Raw genomic sequence first — 20,800 nt, 5'->3', positions numbered from 1 at the left:
AAGGTTTGCCGTAGCTGTAGGTATCAGAGGCTTCAGTTCCCTAGAATTTCCTTGTTTGTTCGTTTTTTCCTCCCCTGTTATCTTTGGGTTTCCCTAAGAACTCTTTCTTAGAAAGAGCCTGTGTCTGCAGCTCTTTCAGCTGTAATCCACTGTTATTATACTGAAGACCTGCTGTATTAGCAGTAAGATGTTGGGGAGGGAAAACATTCTATATTCTTATTATTAAATCTCAGATTTTTTAGTTGGTCTGAGTCCCTGGGCTGTGACCTTTAGAAGCATATCTTAGCCCTTATTTTTTTCTCCCCTTAAATGAGACAGTATGGCTAAAGAGGGCTGCAGTTGTTTAACTGCCCTTCCTCCAGGTCAGACAAGGCTCTGGTAAAGTAGTTTCTCAGAGGGATAGGCCTTTGTTATGGAAAAAGTTCTGGGTGTATTTCAAAGGTCTATTTCTCCTGCCCAAAAGAGAGGGGATTTTTCTCTGATCTTTACCATGTGAACCTGGTAGGGTTCCTGGGGGTAAAACTCCTGAATGTATGGTAGGCCTAAGACTGGGCCTCTATTTGTTTTTTTGTTTGTTTGTTTTTGTTTTGTCTTTAATATTTATTTATTTTCATTTTTGGCTGCGTCGGGTCTTAGTTGTGGTACACGGGCCCTTCATTGCGGTGCATGGGCTTCTCTCTAGTTGTGGTACACAGGCTAAGTAGTTGCAGCGTATGGGCTCCAGAGCAAGTGGGCTCCGTAGTTGTGGCTCACATGCTCAGTAGTTGTCGTGTGCGGGCTTAGTTGCCCCGCAGCATATGGGATCTTAGTTCCCTGACCAGGGATCGAACCCACGTCCCCTGCATTGGAAGACGGATTCTTAACCACTGGACCACCAGGGAGGTCCCCCCTAAAAACTATTTTAAGTTTTTAAATTTCAAGCTAGTCCACACTCAGCTTCCAGCAGTTCATCAAAATTACTGTTTAATAATAATTAAAAAATAAAGAAAAATTTAAAAATAAAGATAATAAAATTTAAAAATAATAAAAAAATAAAGAGGGAGGGAGGAAACTTTGGGAGGTGATGGATATGTTTACGGCATAGATTGTGGTGATGTTTTCATGGATGTATATGTACATACAAACTCATCAAGTTGTATACATTAAATATGTACAGCTTTTTGTATGTCAATCATACCTCAAAAGAGCAGTTTTAAAAATTACCATTTAATGTAACCGACAAGGACTTAATCTCCAAAATATACAAACAGCTGATACAACTCAACAACAAAAAACCAAACAACCCAATCAAAAAATTGGCAGAAGATCTAAATGGACATTTCTCCAGAGAAGACATACAGATGGCCAACAAACACATGAAAAGATGCTTGACATCACTAATTATTAAAGAAAGGCAAATCAAAACTACAAAGAGGTATCACCTCACACCGGTCAGAATGGCCATCTAAAAAAATCTACAAACAATAAATGCTGGAGAGGGTATGGAGAAAAGGGAATCCTCCTACACTGTTGGTGGGAATGTAAGTTGGTACAGCCACTGTGGAGAACAGTATGGAGGTTCCTTAAAAAACTAAAAATAGAACTACCATATGACCCAGCAATCCCACTCCTAGGGATATATCTGGAGAAAACCATAATTTGAAAGGGGGCATGCATGCTGATGTTCACTGCAGCACTATTTACAATAGCCAGGACATGGAAGCAACCTAAATGTCCGTCAGCAGAGGAAGGGATAAAGAAGATGTGGCACAATGGAATATTACTCAGCCATAAAAAAGAATGAAATAGGGACTTCCCTGGTGGCGCAGTGGTTAAGAATCCGCCTGACAATGCAGGGGACATGGGTTCGAGCCCTGGTCTGGGAAGATCCCACATGCCTTGGAGCAACTAAGCCCGTGCGCCACAACTACTGAGCCTGTGCTCCAGAGCCCGCAAGCCACAACTACTGAGCCCGCGTGCCACAACTACTGAAGCCTGTGCGCCTAGAGCCCATGCTCCACAACAAGAGAAGCCACCGCAATGAGAAGCCACGCACCGCAACAAAGAGTAGCCCCCGCTCGCCACAACTACAGAAAAGCCCATGTGCAGCAACGAAGACCCAAGGCAGCCATAAATAAATAAATTAAAAAAAAAAAAAAGAATGAAATAATGCCATCTACAGCAACATGGATGGACCTAGAGATTACCACACTAAGTGAAGTAAGTCAAAGAAAAACAAATACCAGATAATATCACTTAATGCGGAATCTAAAATGTAACACAAATGAACTTATCTACAAAACAGAAACAGACTCACAAACATGGGGAACAGACTTGTGGTTGCCAAGGGGGAGGGGTTTGGGAGAGGGGTGAAGCAGAATGTTGGGGCTGGCAGACGCACACTATCCGTATAGAATGGATAAACCACCAGGTCCTACTGTGTAGCACAGGGAACTACAATAGATTCAATATCCTGTGATAAACCATAGAAGAAAAGGATATTAAAAAGAGCATATGTATATATATGTATAACTGAATCACTTTGCTGTACAGCAGAACTTAACATTGTAAATCAACTGTATTTCAATAAAATTTTAAAAATTAAAAAAACTAAAAAAAAGAATATGAAAAAGAATATATATGCATATATATGTATGGATATAACTGAATCACTTTGCTATATACCAGCAACTAACACAACACTGTAAATCAACTATACGTCAATTAAAAATTTTTTTTAATTAAAAAAATTACAATTTAAGTGTTCCTAACAGTTACTAGCTTTGGTAGCTTTTGCTGCCGGTAAGCTGATCTTGGCTGTGATTCTCTGAATCCACCTGCTTTTCCAGATTTCAGAGTGGCAGTCTGCCCTGGGACCTTCATTCTCTGATGGATCTAAAAGTTGTTGACTTCCAGTTTGTTCAGCTTTTTCTTGTTGTGAGGATGGGAGGGACAACTTCCAAGTGCTTTATACGTGGGCGCTGAAACCAGAAGTGCCCCCTCCTGGGCTCTTAACAGATTTGCCAAAAGCCTGCCTTCCAGTCATGGAACAGAAGGAAGGGCAGACTGTTTGGGGGGCAGTGGGGGGCAAAGCCTGGAGCAGCTAACCTCACTACAGGTCCACTCAGAAGACCCTCCCTGTTCCTTGCAAGAGCGAGGTAACACCAGGGGAAACTGAGGTTCTGGGGAAAGAGTCGTGAACCACATCCCCAGGACGCATCTGCCTCCTCATCCCTCTGCCAACTCTGACCTTCTGGATCCCCCTATCTCCTTGAGGGACCAGCTTGAGCTGTAGTGGAGGTGGAAGCATGGGGTCATGTGAAGTGGGTATGGGACTGAGGTCAGGCTGGCCAGGCAGACCCATCAAGCACCAGCTCTATCCTTCACTAAGTGTGACCTTGGGTTGGTCACTGCACTTCTGGGGCCTCAATCCTTTCTGTAAGCTAATAACCGTACCTCCCTGGTACAACTGTGGAGAGGAGGGAAATGCCTGACACTGAGCCTGGCCTATCACAGGTATCATACAAACACATTTCCTTCTTCCCCCCCCCCCCACAGGAGCCCCTGTCACCTTCAGAAGCCAATCCAGTAGCCCTGCCTTGGCACTGACACCTCACAGGTCAGCCCCACCTTTCCTCCATCCCATTCCAGCCCAAGGGCCAGCCAGAGGAGGGAAAGAAGGCAGGCTGAAAGCAAGTAGCTACTGTTCATGGAGTTACGTACCAGGCACTGTTCCTAGTATTTTATGTGTATTCACAGATTTAATCTGCACACACAAAATTGTATGATCTAGGAAATATTGTTACCCTATTTTACGGAAAAGGAAAATCAAGGCACTGAGAAGTTTACAACAGTAATCCCAGTAAGTGGCGGAGCCTGGGTTTGAACCCGGAGTGCACATGCTAGGAAGAGAGGGGAAAGGAGTGAAGATCCTGGAACCTGAGAAGAGGGCTCGTCAGAGGGAGAGTCCCTCACACTGTATTATTGATACCTTGGCTGTGGGTTTTAAGGGCTGGAGGCTCCCTCCAGGGTCCTCAGGGGATGCTTGTGCTAACACGGGGGCTGGAGCCCCACAGGAGCTGGGCTGAGGCTGGTGCAGATCCCAGATCCTGTTCTCCTGTCCCTCTGTGTGGCAGGAAGAGGCTGGGGCACATGCCTGTGTGCCCCACCCCGTGCTTCTTCAACCTGAATGTGCACACAAACCCAGAGGGATCTTATTAAAATGCAGATTTGGATTCAGCAGGTCTGGGGCAGGATCCTAGATTCTGAATTTCTAACAGTCTCCTGGGGAAGTTAGATCCTGCTGTTCCAGGGACCACATCTGAAGAAACCAGATTCTATAGGACCCTGCATCTCAGGCCCATCTTCTTTCATCATTCTTATTTCTCACACTCCACCTGCCTGATTCCCCCTGTACTCCCAGCTCTGGAGTGAGAGTTCTCCCCACCGCCACCTCCTATGAGGCAGGGCAGCCTCTGAAGGGCATTTATGAAAAAGCTACCCAGGGAAAGGTCAGCCCCGTAAACTAGTTCATCAACATGGGCCAAACGTGAGTTGGGCCCAGCATCTCCCATCACCTCTGAGGTCCCAGAACACTGGCTTCTGGCTGAAAAGCAGCACTTATGTCACCTGTAAGATGGAGAGGTGATGACAGCCTGAGCTCACAGGGTTGATGTGGGGATTAAATGAGTTAGCACGTGGGAAGCGGTTAGCCTGGAATCTGGTGCACAGGCGGCACTCCTTAAGCATTACCTCTGAATTTTGTCAATAAATAACCAGCAAATGTGGGTTTGAAGTTGACTTACCGATAATGAAGTGCAGCGGTCCTCAAACTTGACTGTGCATCAGAATCACCTGGAGGGCTTGTTCAACCACAGATCTCTGGACTCCACCCCCCAGAGTTGCTGATTTAGTAGGGCTGGGGGGTGGGGGCTGAGAGCCTGCATTTCTGACCAGTCCTCAGGTGATGCTGATCCAGGCGCCAATTTTGAGATGCTCTGATCTAGGGGAACTCCTGCCCCTGCCCCATGACGGGAAGCCTAGAGGCCAGGCCAGAGCTGGCAGTGCCAGGGCAGGTCAGGCCGAGAGGTAGGAGCCCTCCCGGCAGCCTGGGCTCCGAGGACGCCAGAGAGGGGCTCATCTGAGGCCCAAGGCCCCTCCGCAGGCCTCTCCTGCAGGCCCGCTCCCTCCTGCCTGGCCCAGCGCCCCGGCCCTCGGAAGGCCCCTCCACCCGGCTCTGTTTGCATTCCTGGAGCCTGCGTCAGCCAGGGCAGCGGGCATGTCTATGCGGGCAGGCCTGGCACAGTCCTGACGGCTGGCCCCGCGCTCCAGGCCTCCTGGGCAGGCGCTGCAGTGGCCACGCAGGGCCCACTTAGCAGCCCCAGTGACTCACGCTTCCTCCCAGATTCCGGGAAATGCTTTCCTCCTGTTGCTGCTGCTGCCTTTTTCTTGCTTAATGAGAAGTTCTCTGCACACTTCCATGGCAACCTCAGGATGGGGAGGCAGGGGGAGAAGGTGGATAAATCCATTCCCAAGAAGGGCCCCAAGAATTCCCATCTCTCTCTCACACTCACACACACACACACACACTCTTGCCAGCCCTGGCCTGAGCCCCCAACCCACCATGGAGCTTTGGTCCAGGAGGGCCAGCCCCAGAAATGCTTGCTTTTATTAAAAAGGAATGGCCTCACAAAGGCACGACTGTAGGAAAGGTTGTAATTTGCCCAAATAAAACTTAATTTGATCCATGAAATAGCTGTGGTTTATTGTGTAATAGATGTGCTATGTGTTTCAATTTAATAGAAGCCAATATAATAAGGGGCCAGCTGGGGCCTCCAGAGGCCAGCCTCTTTCCCACCACGCACAGTAGGGCCACACAGCCCGCCCTGATGGCGGAACCTTCCGCCGAGAGAGGATGGAGAAGGGCTGGCCACAGACTCCTGGCCCAGACCACAGAGGCCTGTGGGAGAGACAGCCCAGGGACAGACGAGTAAGAGTGCTTGAAGACCAAAAAAAAAAAAAAGGGAAAGAAATAAAAACCACCCTTTTCCCAAAGCAAGGCTGCGAGTGTGTGAGTCTGAGGAGGGGTTGTGAAGGCTGAGTTACTTTCCTGTCCCCTGCTGGAGTGGCAGGGCCCCACCAGGAGCTGTGGGAGAAAGAAGGATGGGCCTGTCACCTGGCACGTGTAGGTGACATGTCTGTCACCTGGCACGTGCATCACCCTCTGGAGATGCCTTCAGGGATGGTCCCTGGGGAGTGGGTAGCTGGCTCGGCCCCCAGAGCCTTCGTGTGCAGGGTCGGGGTGAAGGGGAGGGAGAGCCAGGGGATAACGGGCTTACTTGGGTACGGTGGGGCCCCCAGAGATGATCCAGTCAGCACCCCCTGCCCCCGGCCCACCCTTGCAGCCCAGAGAGGATAAGTGAGCTGCATAAGCTCAAATAGCCAGGGAGCAGCTCAGCTGGCTCTCGTTCCATAAACCCTTACGACACACTGGTGCTGGGTCCGGGACGGGGACGGGTAGGGCGGGATGCCGGGCCGGTCTTACAGATGCCAGGAATGTTGACCAACGGACAGAAACCAGTAGAGAAGGGCAAGTGGGTAGAAGTAGCGGGATCTCACGTTCGTCAGCTCGGCATTGCTCTGAGCATGTCCTGTGCATTATCTCATTTAATCCTCTTGACAACCCTGTACAGCAAGGTATTGGTGGCCCCATTTTTCAAATGAGGAAATTGAGGCTGGGGTGGCTTGTCCAAAATCACAGTTACCCCTGGACCCTCTGCTGCCTTCTGCGGGTGGAGACAGCATCCAATTAGCTGCACCATCACCCAAATTCCCTACTCCTTTCTGGCTCCTGGGCTCTGATGCTAGGTCCAGGTTGCTCCTGATTCATTCTCCCCGGGACTGCTTCCCTAAAAAGACCTTTATTTGGCTCGGTGTGACCTTGGACAAACATCTGAGCCTCAGTTTTCTCATTTGTAAAATGGGAATAATTACACATACCCCACAAACACTGTTCTGGAGATTAAATGAGATACCATATAAAAAGCGCCTAAGCCAGGGCTTGGCGTTCAGCAGATACTCCTTAAATCCATCTATTTCAAACAATTCCCACTGAGAATACCATATGCCAGGTACGTTTTGGAAATTAGTTTAGGAGGGAGAACCATCTAGCTTTGAATTCCAACTCTGCCATTTACTTGCTGAGTATCTGGACAGGTTATTTCACCTCCCTGAGTCTCAGTTTCACCATCTGTAAATTGGGCACAACATTACCTGTTTCACAGGATGATGGGATCATTAAATGAGATAATAGGTGGTGCTCAATAAACGATAGTTATTTCATCATCATCATCATTATTCTCTTCCTAAACTCTCTTCTATGGCATGGCCTCCAGCGTGTAGGAACAACAAGTCTAGTGCAATGCTGCCCCATAATCTTGCTTGAGCTGTGTCCCCTTTCCCTCAAAGACTTCTTAGTCTATCTGTGAACTAGGGTTTCTGCACTGAGGCTGTGAGAACCCTCTGTATCCTGAGCACACCAGAAACAAATCACACATGAATCCAATGACTGAAAGAACGGAAAGCAGTTACCCTGGAAGCATCTGCAGGACATGGTCTTCTGTTCTTCCAAGGAAATGTCCTCTTTTTGCCAAACCCACTGTTGGGCTGAGAAGGGTGGGTCTGTGGGCCATCCGGAGGGATAGGAGCCTTGTTCGTCAGGGTGGGGTCTCCCAGGAACAGTAGCCAGGAAGTCTTCTCTGAAAGTCAAATGAAAGGGGAGATGCACCCCATCACCTCTCTGGGAACTGTGGGCATGCTCCTCTCCTCCCCTCCTGTCCTGCCAGCTCCCACCTGTGCCTGCCAGATGGCAGCGAGGCCAGGAAGCCCAGTTAGAAAGCCATGCTGTGGCCTGGTCATCTAAAGCCACAGCGTGAGGCTTATACGAGATCAGAGCCCTTGAGACTGTGACTCACCCAAGGTCACAGCAGATTGTGTGCGTGTGTGTGTGTATGTGTGTCCACATTTCCCATTATGTCTTGTCGAGTTCCCTTAATCTCAGGACCTTGCAGAGGTGCTACGGGGGTCAAGGGAGCCAGTTGAAGTACACTATACAAATGTAAGCGTCATTTATTGTCATTTAATACAGTCAAACTTCAACTAAGCAGAACACTGGCAGATAGAAATGTTTAATTAAGACAACACCAAATCCCTTTGGTTCAACATTTATAGTGGAGAGTCTTTTTTATAATTATAATTTATAATAAAGTTTAATATAATAAAGATAATGCATGCTTATTGTAGAAAATTTGAAAAATGTGAGAATGTATTTTAAAAAAAAAAGAATGCAGAAACCACCCCTAAGTCCACAACCCAGAAATATTCACTGGTTACATTTTATATACATGTATATGCATTAATATCACAATATTGATATGTATGTATATAGTCAGCACTTTATATGTGCCAGGGACCGAATTCAGTGCTTACTGCATTATTTATGTGTATATATATGTAAATGAAGAATTTTACATATATGTAGATGTAAGCATGCTTTTTTCCATTTGGCATTATATCATAACTTTTCCAAATAATTGGAAATATTCTAAAACATGATAATTTTTCTTTATAAAAATAACACATGCTTACGGTAGGGTAAATAATTCAGAAAAATAGAAAGTGGAAAGAAAAAACTCTCCAAGTGCACTTTGATCTCCCCTCCCATTTTCTCAGGCACAAGCACCATTGACAATTAAACATGATTTTTAAAGGCTGCATAACATTTTGTCACATAGATGTACCATCATTTCTGTCATTCCTTATTTTTGGACAGTTAGACTGTTTTAGAAATTTTGCTGCCATAAAAAATGAGTATTTCTCAGGAAAGATCCCCAGAGGCAGAACTGCTGGAACAGAGGGCATAAACATTTTTAAGCCTTTTGATCCATATTGAGAAACTGATTTCCTGAAAACTGCCCCTGTTTGCAAGCCCTTCAGCATAGAAAGAGAACATTCATCTTATTCATCACACTTCATCTCAGCCCCGTTGAGCACTATTTGTTTTTTATAGTCCTGCCAAGGTGATAAGTGAAAAATAACATCTCGCAGTTTTAATTGAGGTTTTGTTTTCTAACGAGTTTAAACATATTCTTAGTCACTTACTTTTAAACATAAACTTAGTCACTGTTTTTCCTTTTGTTATTTTTCTTTTTGTGTCTGCTGCCCATTTATTTTTCTACTGAGGTTCTTAAATTTTTTTCTTTTTGATTTGCAAGTGCTCTTTACATATGTGTTGTTATTTTAATTATATTTATGGGATGTTTTGATGTACAGAAGTTTCCAATTTTAAGCACACAAATATATACCTCTTTTTCTTTATTATTTCTTCCATTACTGCTGTGCTTAAAGAGACCCTTCCAAAAAAAAAAGAGAGAGACCCTTCCCATCCAGAGATCAAAATCATGAACATTTTATTCTAGCTATTTCATAGTTTCTTTGTTTTCACATTTTGCAGTCTCATCCATCTGGAATTTATTCTGCTCTATAGGGTGAGGTGAAAATGGAGCTATTCACTCTCCTCCCCTCCCCCCCTCCTCTATCTCCTTGTTTTCCCCTGCACCACTCGTGAAGCAAACCTTCCTTTCTAGGGGACTCTATGAAGTGTAGCAGCCCTAGGCACTGGGCTGTCACCACCTGAAGACACCCCCAGTCCTCCAGCAATACCTTTAACGTATATACATCAGGCACCAGGGCTCTCTGTCCCCCACTGGGGACACAGAAACCACCACAGCACCATTACCACCCTCAAGCAGCTCACAAGTAGAGAGAAAACAGGCCAATCAACAGACAAGGACGGACATCTGGGTGCTGTGTGAGTCTCCGCAGGCAGGTTTACCTGGGCCAGGTGAAGGGATGGCTGTTAAGGGATGGGTCCCAGAGGAACTGACAGTGAGCTGAAGCATTGAGAAGTGAACATATTAAAGGACATAAAAGCACCCAACAAACAGGTGACCCAAGGGGGCCTGGGTGGGAGAAGATGATTCCCACCATCCATTTGTAACATATGTGTGTATCTCCTAATACATACATTAAACACTCATAAGGTGACTACTCTAAATGACAGGAAAGGAGTTTGACAATTAAGCACTGGAGCAGGAGAAGGGTATCTAGGAAGAGGGAAGAGCTTAAGCAAAGGCTTGGAGTCACAAATCAGTTTGGCCTATTTAGGGACCACTGTTGGTTCAGCCTCAGGAGCGTGAGGGGACCAAAAAGGGCCTGACACATCCCATAAGGGGCTTGGACTTTGATGGGCAGCCCATGGATGGCTTTAGGCAGACTTGCCAAGCTGCATTCTAGGAAGGTCCATCTGGCCGCAGTGTAGCGAGGGGAAAAAAGGAGCTCCTGGAGGCCTGTGGAGGGACCCATTATAGGGCGGCTGTGGCTATGTCACAGAAAGATTACGATGGGCCAGAGCCATGGTGGTCTGGGGCTGCCCCTTCCAGCCTGGAAGTCTGTCCTTGAACAAGTTCAGCCTGTGCACACCTGGCCTTCAGTCACTATGAGATCCCACCCATGAGGGAGGATTCTGGGCCCCCTCGGCCCAGGCCCCAGACTCAGCGTGCTTGGCTTCTCTGGGGGTGAAGGTCAAGGATATAAAAACCACGGAGCCCGAAGGCAACCAGAGTCTGAAGCAAGAGCAATCTCAATCGAACCCTAGCTCTATCGCTTACCTCCCGCGAGACCTTGGGCAAAGTACTGAGCTCTTCCTAGCCTCATTCTTCCATATATGTAAAATGGGACCGCCATACCTATAAAAAGTGGTAGCGTGAGAGTCCAGTGTGAGTATTCCATTAGACCGTGTATGTAAGGTCCTTGCCTGTGGGAGAGGCTCAGTTTATGTCAGTACAACACCACCGCCCTAAAGAAGACAAGTGTTTTAAAACGAGAGCTTAGAAAAGGTCCTGCTTAACCCAAAGGAATGTCCAGGATTTCAGGCATAGGAAGGCAGGTGGCATCACAGCCGACAAACTACAGCTTATAAAAGAACACTGGCCCAGTTTCTGTGTCTGACTAGCCCTTTCCACTCTGCTTTCTTTCCATCCCAGCCCTCTGTCAAGCCCTTACTCTCTCCTAAGTCACGTCTCAGACCACATCAATGCTCCCATCAGTACCTCTAGTTTTCCAAAGCACTTTCCTGCTCCTGAGTTCATTGGTTCCTTGCAACCATGCTGTCAAAGCAGGCCTTAGACCCATTTCACAGATGAAGAAACTGAGACCACCCCCATATGGGGAGGAGGTGTTAGTGAGCCCCTTGGCTACTCCATGCTCCCCTAGTCTTCTTAGCCTCCCAAGCATGGTGCCCACAGCCAGGGCACAGGCTAAGAGTCATGAAATGCTATGAGCCAGGGTCTGTGAGGCACATGAAAGAATCCCAGTGCCTTGGCTGAGGGAAAGCTAGCGAGCACTGGAACAAGAATCAGACAGAGCCAGTAACAACCCAGCACCACCAGTTGGCTGTGTGACCTTTAGGTGATCGCTTGACCTCTCAGAGCTTCTGGTTCTCATCTATAAAGCAGGCATCATCCCACAGATGCTAAAGCACTGCCGTGGGCATGAAATGAGAGAACTAGTGGTGTATTAGTTATTTACTGCTGTGTAACAAATTGCCTTGTTTTTAGAGAGACTATCTCCCCGAACTAGTCAGTCCAACCTGTCCCGTTTGTCAACACCACCAGTTAGATGGCATTTATCAGCCTGACCAGATGCCTGAGTGATGGGAGCAGACATTCAGAGGTGCTGACAGGTGTTCTGCATGGGAGGTGCAGCAGTTGGGGCTATCTCATGCTGTTTCTTATAACTTCTTGGTTTGGGAAGGTTAAGGGAAACAGCGATCAAATTATGGTCAGAGCTATCTGGCGGCAGATGGCTAACCAAGCAGTAAATTTAAGGCACGTGCATCAGTGTGGGAGGGTTGTACGGGGTGCTGTCCATCGTGAGGAAGATCCTGGTGTCCAAGGTGTTCCCTTCCCAGGTGCTGGGTTGCTGCTCTTCCTCCACTGCCAGAAAAGCTGCGTGTTCTCTCCCAGTGTCTATACTTTCATCTTTTCCCCACTCATCCCCTACTTGTACCCAGACCTTTCTCCCATAAGGGCCAGGTACGCTAGTGACAGGGCATTTTAATACAATTTAACCCGAATTCCATTTGAATCCCCTTTGGTCGGACTACCAAGCATAGGTTGCATTAACTAGGCTGGCCTTTCAGGGAAAGTAAGAAGTAGCCAGGTTTATATCTCCATATAAACCCCCACCCTTTTCATCCTGGTTATCACCCGGGAGGTGGCCCAGAGTGGATGGTCCCTTTCTGCGGGCAGCCACAATCAAAGACCAAACTGCCTTACTCAGGTGTATGGACCAAGTGGAGGGGAGGGAGATAAAGTTGGGAATGTCGAGTCGACAAGACCATCCCTATGGACGGCAGGGAGCAGGGAGACAGTCATGAACACCTTGACCGCCAGCCCACGGTCAAGTGCCTTCTGCAACACAGTTGCACCATTATGAAAGTGTAAATGGTCCCAAAAGCTGAAAACATGACCCAGATCAGTTTCAGGTGCCACGACGTTGCGGCCGGAATTGGCTGATCAGACTGGAACAGCAACACCATAACCTGAAAATGTGTCAGCAGCAGGGAGGCACCCACCCACAGCCCCAAGACGGGGTCAAAGGTCCAGGGCAGTCAATCTCCCAAAAGCAGTCAGGACCCGTGCCCACTGCAAGACAGCCAGGTCAACTTTGGGCGGCAGTCACAGGTCGGTGTGCAGCGTAGGAACATGGCATCCTTTACTTGCTCAGGCCTCTGAGGGTAGTCGTGGGATGATAGGTCCAGGCAGCAGTGGGGGCAGCCTGGGTAGGGCAGACATGCCAGTCGGTCTCATCAGAGAACAGACCTTTCCCGTAGGCGTCTGCAGGAGTGACCCACAAAGTTCAATCGATAGGCTCAATTTGTCGTGACAGTTTGTGACCCTACAGAGAGGTGTCTTTAATCTGACAGCTTGTAGTTTTCCAAGCAGTAGATGAAACAGCTAGGTCATTGGCTAAATCTCAGAGACAGTAAAACTATAGGAAGCTCCATCACGAGCAGTGTTGGCTGGAGCTGTGAGAACAGCCTTGAGATCTGCCCACTGCGGCAGAGCAGCTGCAGCTGCCCAGTAGACACCATTGGGACAAACCCAACCTGCAGCAGTAAGAGCCCTGACACCTGTCCATCCTCCACCTATGGTTTCCTCTGGGAGTTTGTCTGTCTCGGGGAAATTTCCCCAAGAAGGTCAAAACTTCCTTAGAGCAGCTAGGACTCACAGACCTTTGACTGTCACGTCTGCCTGGATCTAAAGTTGGTATGACAGACTGCATGAGGGGCTGAGTCATCATCCTTCCCTAGCGAGTGTGACCTGTCCCACCCTCTTGTCTCCAAGTGAACGAGCCAAAGTTCTAAGAATCCTGCTGGTTTCTCCCCATAGCAGTGGTGCATTTCCCTCCTTTCTTGGCGTAAGTGCCTGTCTCCCTAACTGCTATCTGAAAGGAAAGAGTGACCTCGGTCCACACAGGAGAAATCCTAGTGGTGGTTGTTTTCATGGGGGAGGAATGGAGGCGGAACACTAGATTGACGAGGAAGTCCCACCACCCGGAGAGTTAGCCACGACCAGGGCAGTGTTTTGGCAACTGTCTTTGAACCTCCTTCCTAGTACTCAGCCTGCAACCACCTCCTCATTAAAAGGCCATAAAATAGAGGGCCATCTATTGCCCACTTGGCCATAAAACTTGGCCAACCTATTTGCTAGTGATTTCCATGGACTTCCCTCAAAATCCCATTAATTGGCTTGCAAGCCTCTCCTTTTTCCTCTTTCAGAGAGCCATGTCTCTCTCAGCATCCCATCCTCATCACTGTCAAGATCTATGAAGGATGTGAGATTTTAGCCTATTTGTAAGACAGTAAGTTAGCTTGCCCTGTTTCCTGGATGCTGGTGGAAGACATGAGACTCCTGGGTCAGAGAAAACAGACTTTTATTACTCACAGCACCACTGGCAATGTGAGCAGTACTGGTTTTCTTGTGGTGCAAAGAGAGACAAGCGACGCCTTCACACTCAGTGGGGTGCTTTATAGGAGAGGAATCCTGAGCTTAGGGAACCCAAATCTTTTATAATGGGCAGTAAAATGATGGTGCTTTGCACAAGAGGGAGACACGATCTCTATCTTCTAAGTCTGTTGGCTATCATATATCCTTGAAGAGAGTCTAGAAGGCAGTCAGTGCCTCTGCTTGCAAGATTCTCAGAGAGACCCATGGAGAGCTGTCGCCCAACACTACAAACGTTCTCATCTGGTCCCTATGTGGTAGAGGATATCATCTGCATTTTACGTATGAGAGAATCACAGCCCAGAGGCAACACATGAGAAGACCAGGTTCACAGAGACTGGAAAATGGTGGAGCCAAGATTCAAACATCCACACGCTTTCACTTGTCTCCAAAGCTGGCCCTGCATCTTCAGCAGCAGCAGCTCGGGCATAAGGCTTGATGGAGAAGGTGGCAAAGTCTCGTGTTCGAAGATGACTTTCAGCGGCTCTGTGTCCCCTCTCTCCCCAGCCATGGAACATTCCGGAAGAGACTCACCTCGAAGGCCTTTGGCTTCTCCCGGTCGCTTGGGAGCCCACCCCTGAAGCCTAGAAACTGTCACAGAAGGTGTTCGATGGCATTGCCTGCTCCCTAGCGGGGCACGCCTGGAATCTCCAGGCTCAGAATCAGACAGAATGGGATCCCAAATATACAAACTGACAATTCCTCAATTTAAAACCTTGTGTGGCTCAAGCTGGTTCTTCTTCCCTGTGAGTCGTGGCAGGGACACCCCTCAGCACAGCCAGGGCCTGGCAGACATCCTGGCTGTGGGCCCAAGGGTCAGACCTCAACCCCCTGGAGCCCCAGAGTGAGGAGAGCCTAGGAGCCAGCCAAGGCCTGTCACCGAGGCGCCACTCGGCTTTCTGGGGATCTGATGTGGTTTTTGACATGTATTGACATTATATGTTGGGCAACACAAAGCAGGGGATTCTTAAAGAGTCAAAATAGTTGTCGTCAGGTCCAGGAACAGCAACCATCCTCCCTCCATGGGTGGACGAGGAAAGGGAAGAGGGAGCAGGGGTGGGAGTGGGGTCACCATTGCCAAAGGGTCTGCTTCCAATACACACACTTAGAAAGCACCGATATGCTGCCCATTTTAGACAATTTAAGGAACTTGGCCAACATTCTATGGCCTATGGAGAAGATTTTTTTCCCCTTCTCTACAAAAACTTATGAATAGATGTGTTTCTGTTGGAATGTTAAGGAAAGGACATCTTAGACTGCGTGCGTGGACACAGTGTCGTTTATGTGTGTGTTTTTCTAGGCATTCCTAAAGCTCCATTTTGTTCACTGCTCAAAGATGAGAAATAGAAAGTGAAACTATTACAAATAAACATTTCCAATTAATTTGCTGGTTCAAACAAAACTGACCTCAAAAAGCTGGCAATAAACACAGTATTTTAAAAATTCAACAAATGCTAAATGTGACTACAAGCAGGCCCTTTTCTAACTGCTTTACAAATATAAACCCATTTAATTTCATCTTCCTAACTATCCTAGGAGGTGTCCGTTCTAACAAATAAGGAAACTGAGGCTCAGAGACCTTAGGTAACTTACCCAAGGTCACTTAGCTGGAGGCAGAGCTGGGCCTGGAGCCCTGGGAGTTGCTTCCAAAGCTTGTGTGCTCAGCAGCCATGGAAAGTCAAGGTCAGAACTGCTGCCATTCATTAGCAGGATTGGGGGTGAGGGTGGGTAGGAACACCAGCTCTGGAACCAGAGAGATCTGAGTGGGAATCCTCCATCTGATACTTCCTCGCTGTGTGACCTTGGGCAACTTACTTAACTCCACTGAGCCTCATCTATAAAACAGAAATAAGGATTAAATGAGATGATACAAAGTGCCTACTACATAACAAGTCCCTCAGTAAATGATAACTGTTATAATTATTGCTAAACAAAGTAAGGGTTCCGTTACTAGCAATTGTCTCAGCTCCTCTCAGCAGATCTAATAGGAAAGCCCACCCTAGATTCTGGAGTGAGCATCAGGGGCTCTCTAGAGCCCCTGGGCTCCCCCAAAAGGCACCATCAAGCCATCTGGTTTAGACCTTTCAGTTTTGAAGGGAAGTTAAAGCCCAGTAAGAGGGGTCTCTCCCAGCATCACTCAGCCAGGTCTCCCACGGTGCCCCTAGGAAGTCCAAGGAGGTCACATTAAAAACCATCCGTGTCCTCTACTCATCACATAAGCTCCCAGTCTCACCCTCAGAAATTCTAGGCATTTCATCTATACTCCACTAGCCTCGCTGTGACCTGCGTTGAAAACAGCAAGGCTGAGAGGCTGTTCTAGCCTTTATTCCGGGTGACAGTCAGCCTAGACTGGACACCCCCTTCCCCAGCATTCTCCACCAAACCCCCGACCAGGCCAAGGTGACACACAACTTCCCCTGGGTTATCCAGGTTGCCTGAAGTCAGCAAAGGCCTCACGATCCCGGGGTGAAGAATTGTAAAACTTTGCCTCCATATGCCTTTTATTAAAAAGCATAGGGAAGGGCTTCCCTGGTGGCGCAGTGGTTGAGAGTCCGCCTGCCGATGCAGGGGACACGGGCTTGTGCCCTGGTCCGGGAAGATCCCACATGCCGTGGAGCGGCTGGGCCCGTGAGCCATGGCCGCTGAGCCTGCGCATCCGGAGCCTGTGCTCTGCAGCGGGAGAGGCCACAACAGTGAGAGGCCTGTGTACCGCAAAAAAAAAAAAAAAAAAAAAGCATAGGGAACACAACAATGAGAATGCACTTAATGCCACAGATCTGCACACTGAAAGATGGTTAAAATGACAAATTTTATGTTACGTGTATTTTACCACAATAACACCACCACCAACAAAAGCATAGGGAAGATGAAAAAGTTCTAGGGATGGATGGTGGTGACAGTTGTACAACAATGCAAATGTACTTAATGCCACTTAATGCCACCCTTAAAAATGATTAAACTGGTCAATTTTATGCTATATATATATATATATATATATTTTTTTTAACCACAATTAAAAACAAACAAAACCAAAAAATGATCTGTGCCCCTACCCTTGCCTCTTGACTGCTTTGCTCAGGCTGATCCTGTCTACAGAAGCCTTTGCAGCATCTCTGAGAAATCAGCTCTGGAAGGAGCCCCAAGTCAAGGGTTTGGCCCCCATTGGCCACCGCCTTGGTGTGTGACCCTGGTCACCACCCTGACCTCTCTGAGCCTCAGTTCTATGACAGGGATGGAACTAGATGTCCTCTAAGGGCCCTCCCAGCTTAGCCATTCTCTGAGTCTGTGTTCTAAATCATCAAAGGAACACGCCATCAGGAATTCTTGCTACCACATCCCCAGGAGGGTAGAATAAGACTATAGGACCTGGGGCCTGAGGCTAGGGGAGGAGATGAGGGTTCTTAGGGGCCTGTAAGGAGAAGCCAGCTGGGGTTGTCATGGAGACACATGATCCTAATAAACACACCCCCCTCTGGATGACCGCTCGTTCCTTTAGAGTTTATAAAACACACCCACATCTATTACCTCCATGACCCTTTCATTCCACAAACATCCAGGGAGCCTATCCTCTGTGCCCGGCACTGGGCTGGACCAGGGCCAGGGGGGCCAAAGGGACATAAGACATCTCTGGCTTCTAGGAGACTCCCAGGGAGGAGAGAGGGGACAGCGGCGTGGGCAGATCTTGGATTGGGCAGGAGGGAGCGTGGGCAGGCTCTCTGTATCCTGAGAGCACAGGCAGTCACCAGAGAGGTCACTGTCACTCGGAGGACTGACAGATTTGACAGTGACACCCACACTGTCAGATGTGGGTGCAGACCATGACTCTGGGTGAACAGTGGATTGGAGGGGGTGGGAGAGGGATGGAAGCCCAGTAAGAGGCCACAGCAGCTGTCAGGGGGAGGCCCTGGCGTCCCCAACAAGGGATGTCCCAGTGGGTCACCGACTATGCCTGCTGGGGAAACTGAGGTTCACACAGGTCAGCTGATGGCCCAAGGCAACAGCGACTTAGGAGATCTGGATTTGAGTCCTCATACGCTGAGCCCCTAACCCAGGTTTTCTTCACCAACCTGGGCTACCTTCCAGGCCCCAAGATAATACCAGGGGGCACTTGCTGACATCTTAACAGGCATTAATTCAGTTAATCCTCCTGACAACCCTAGGATGTAAACACTCTTATTGTGTTTTGGTTTTTTTTAAGATTTTTTTTTTTTTTGATGTGGACCATTTAAAAGTCTTTATCGACCTCGTTACAATATTGCTTCTGTTTTTTATGTTTTGTTTTTTTGGCCGCAAGGCATGTGGGATCTTAGCTCCCTGACCAGGGATCAAACTGCACTCCCTGCCTTTGCAAGGCAAAGTCTTAACCACTGGACCACCAGGGAAGTCCCAAATACTCTTCCTGTTATTCCAATGAGGCAACTCAGGCCCAGAGAGGTTAAGTATATAACTTGCCTCAGATCACCTATCTGGTAAGTAGCAGAGTCTAGATTAGAACAGGCAGCTGCAGCCAGAGGCAGCCGGAACAACAAAGTCCCCTGAAATGTGTGTGTGGGACGGGAGCTCCCAGGACAGGTGGCGGGGGGATGGGGGGAGTTCACAGAGGTGAACAGAGGTGTGTGCATGCCCTCCAGAGCACTGGGGGAATCCATGCCCAGACACAGAGGAAACAGCCAGACCAGGAGTCTCAAGACATGGGTGTTAGGCTCAGCGCTGCCCTGTACTTGCTGTGTGACCTCGGGCTCCTCATGGTCCTCTCTGAGCCTTGGGTTTTCTCACCTGAAGCATGAACACAAGATCTCCAGGCACCCCCTCTCCCAGCTGTGCTTCCCTCACTCGTAGATCCATCCGTTCACAGCCCCTACCCACAGACATTCCCAGAGACTAAGCAGGGAAGGGACTGGACATGGGGGTGGGCTGTGAAGCTGAGAGGAAGGAGCAATGGAGGGACTAAGGCCTCTCAAAGAACCTAGTCAACAGAAGGAAATCCATTCCCTCTCCGCCCTCACCCCAGGCCTGGGCTTGGGTTTGGGGGCAGTAAGCCCCACCCACCTCGCTTCCCAGGGCCTGCAGGGACCAGGCTCCCACGACGCTCTCCAGAGACGGGGCCTTGTTTAGAAAGTGTCTTCTTTGGAGCCTGGGTCACTGGATCCCTGGGTGGTCTGGGGGAAACCACAGAGTTTCTGCCAGCACCACAACCGGGAAAGGGGGAGGACAGCAGGTCCCAGCGCCACTTGTGCCCTCAGCAACTCAGCCTGTTCTGTCTGGGACTTGGTTTCCCTGTGTGAACTGAGGGGCTAGAACTGGAGTCTCAGACCCCCACAAAGAAAGGCAGCCACCGGGCCTTCTTTCTTAACACTCGAGGCCACCCGAGGACCTTAGGGAGGTCCTCAGCCTCAGGACGGAGCAGGCCTCGGACCAAGATTGCTGCAAGGTTGAGGCCCCTGGGCCCCCAGAGTTCAGCCCTTCAGGCTCACGGACCGTCCCCAAGGGGCAGGCCCACTCCAGCAAAGCCGATCACAACCAGCACATGAGAGGACACCCAGCCAACATCTGAGACAGAGGTTTGCTCCTTTCCCCCCCAGGGAGCTTGGGCAAATGACAGCATTTGTGTAAGCATCCATTCCTCCGTCCGGAAGAGAAGAATGGCAGAGAACACCCCCGCAGAGATTTCTGCGAAGACAGGATGCATCAAAGTCACTTCACGAGTAGGAAGGACCCACAAACAGTGAGTTAGTGTCAGTTGTCACTGACTTGAAAAGAAGACAGATACAGTGACTCCTTGCCCATCCTCACACAGCACAGCCCAGCGCTGCTCACTGCGCCCCAGGAGGACCAAGGCCTGGATAGCGGGGACAGCAGAAGGAGGAGGGCCTCCCGGGAAGCTCGGGTCTGAGGGTGGCAGAGTAGAGTGAAAGGGTCTGGGCTGGCCGGCCTGGTTATGGGGACAGAATTAGCAGGGGTGGGGAAGGAGTCCACTGGCATATAACTTTGGGAAACCAAGTGAAAGAGTGTAGTTCTTGGAGAAGGTGGCGGCCGTGATTCCCACCTCCTGGCAGTCACACTCTTGTGTGGTCACCCCACCCCTACCCCCCACACACACACTGCAGCAAGAATGGTTTGTGTGATCAACAGAATATGGCAGAAGTGATGGCAGGACGCTTTTGAGATAAGGTTAGGAAAGACAGCAGCTTCACACTTGGTCTCTCTCTTTTGGATCAGTTGCCACGTCATGAGTCGTCCAATGGAGAGGCCTACGTGGCAAGGAGCTGAGGCCTCCAGCCAACAGCCACGTGAGCGAGCTTGGAAGTGGGTCCTCCAGCCCCAGTTAAGCCTCAGATGACTACAGCCCTGGCAGACAGCTTGACTGCAGCCTCACGAGACCCTGAACCAGATCCACCCAGCTAAGCTGCTCCTGCATTCCTGAACACGGAAACTGTGATAATAAATGTGAGTTGTTTCAAGCTGCCAAGTTTTCGGATCATTTATTACGCAGCAATAGATAACACACAGGACTTCTCAGAGCATTTAATAGGCTAATGTAAATCTCCAAGAAAGAAGATATACAATGTAACATTCCCCTTAGTTATCTGGCCAAGAAGGCCTTCTTTTTTGAGTTTTCTCAAGAGAGGAAACTGATTTAATTGATATGGCTCTGGTTAACTTCTAACCTTGATCTGTCTCATGAGCTTGTCATC

Source organism: Lagenorhynchus albirostris, chromosome 1 (genome assembly GCF_949774975.1).
Source record: "Lagenorhynchus albirostris chromosome 1, mLagAlb1.1, whole genome shotgun sequence".
Taxonomy (NCBI): domain Eukaryota; kingdom Metazoa; phylum Chordata; class Mammalia; order Artiodactyla; family Delphinidae; genus Lagenorhynchus; species Lagenorhynchus albirostris.
Note: the sequence above shows the minus strand (reverse complement) of the source record.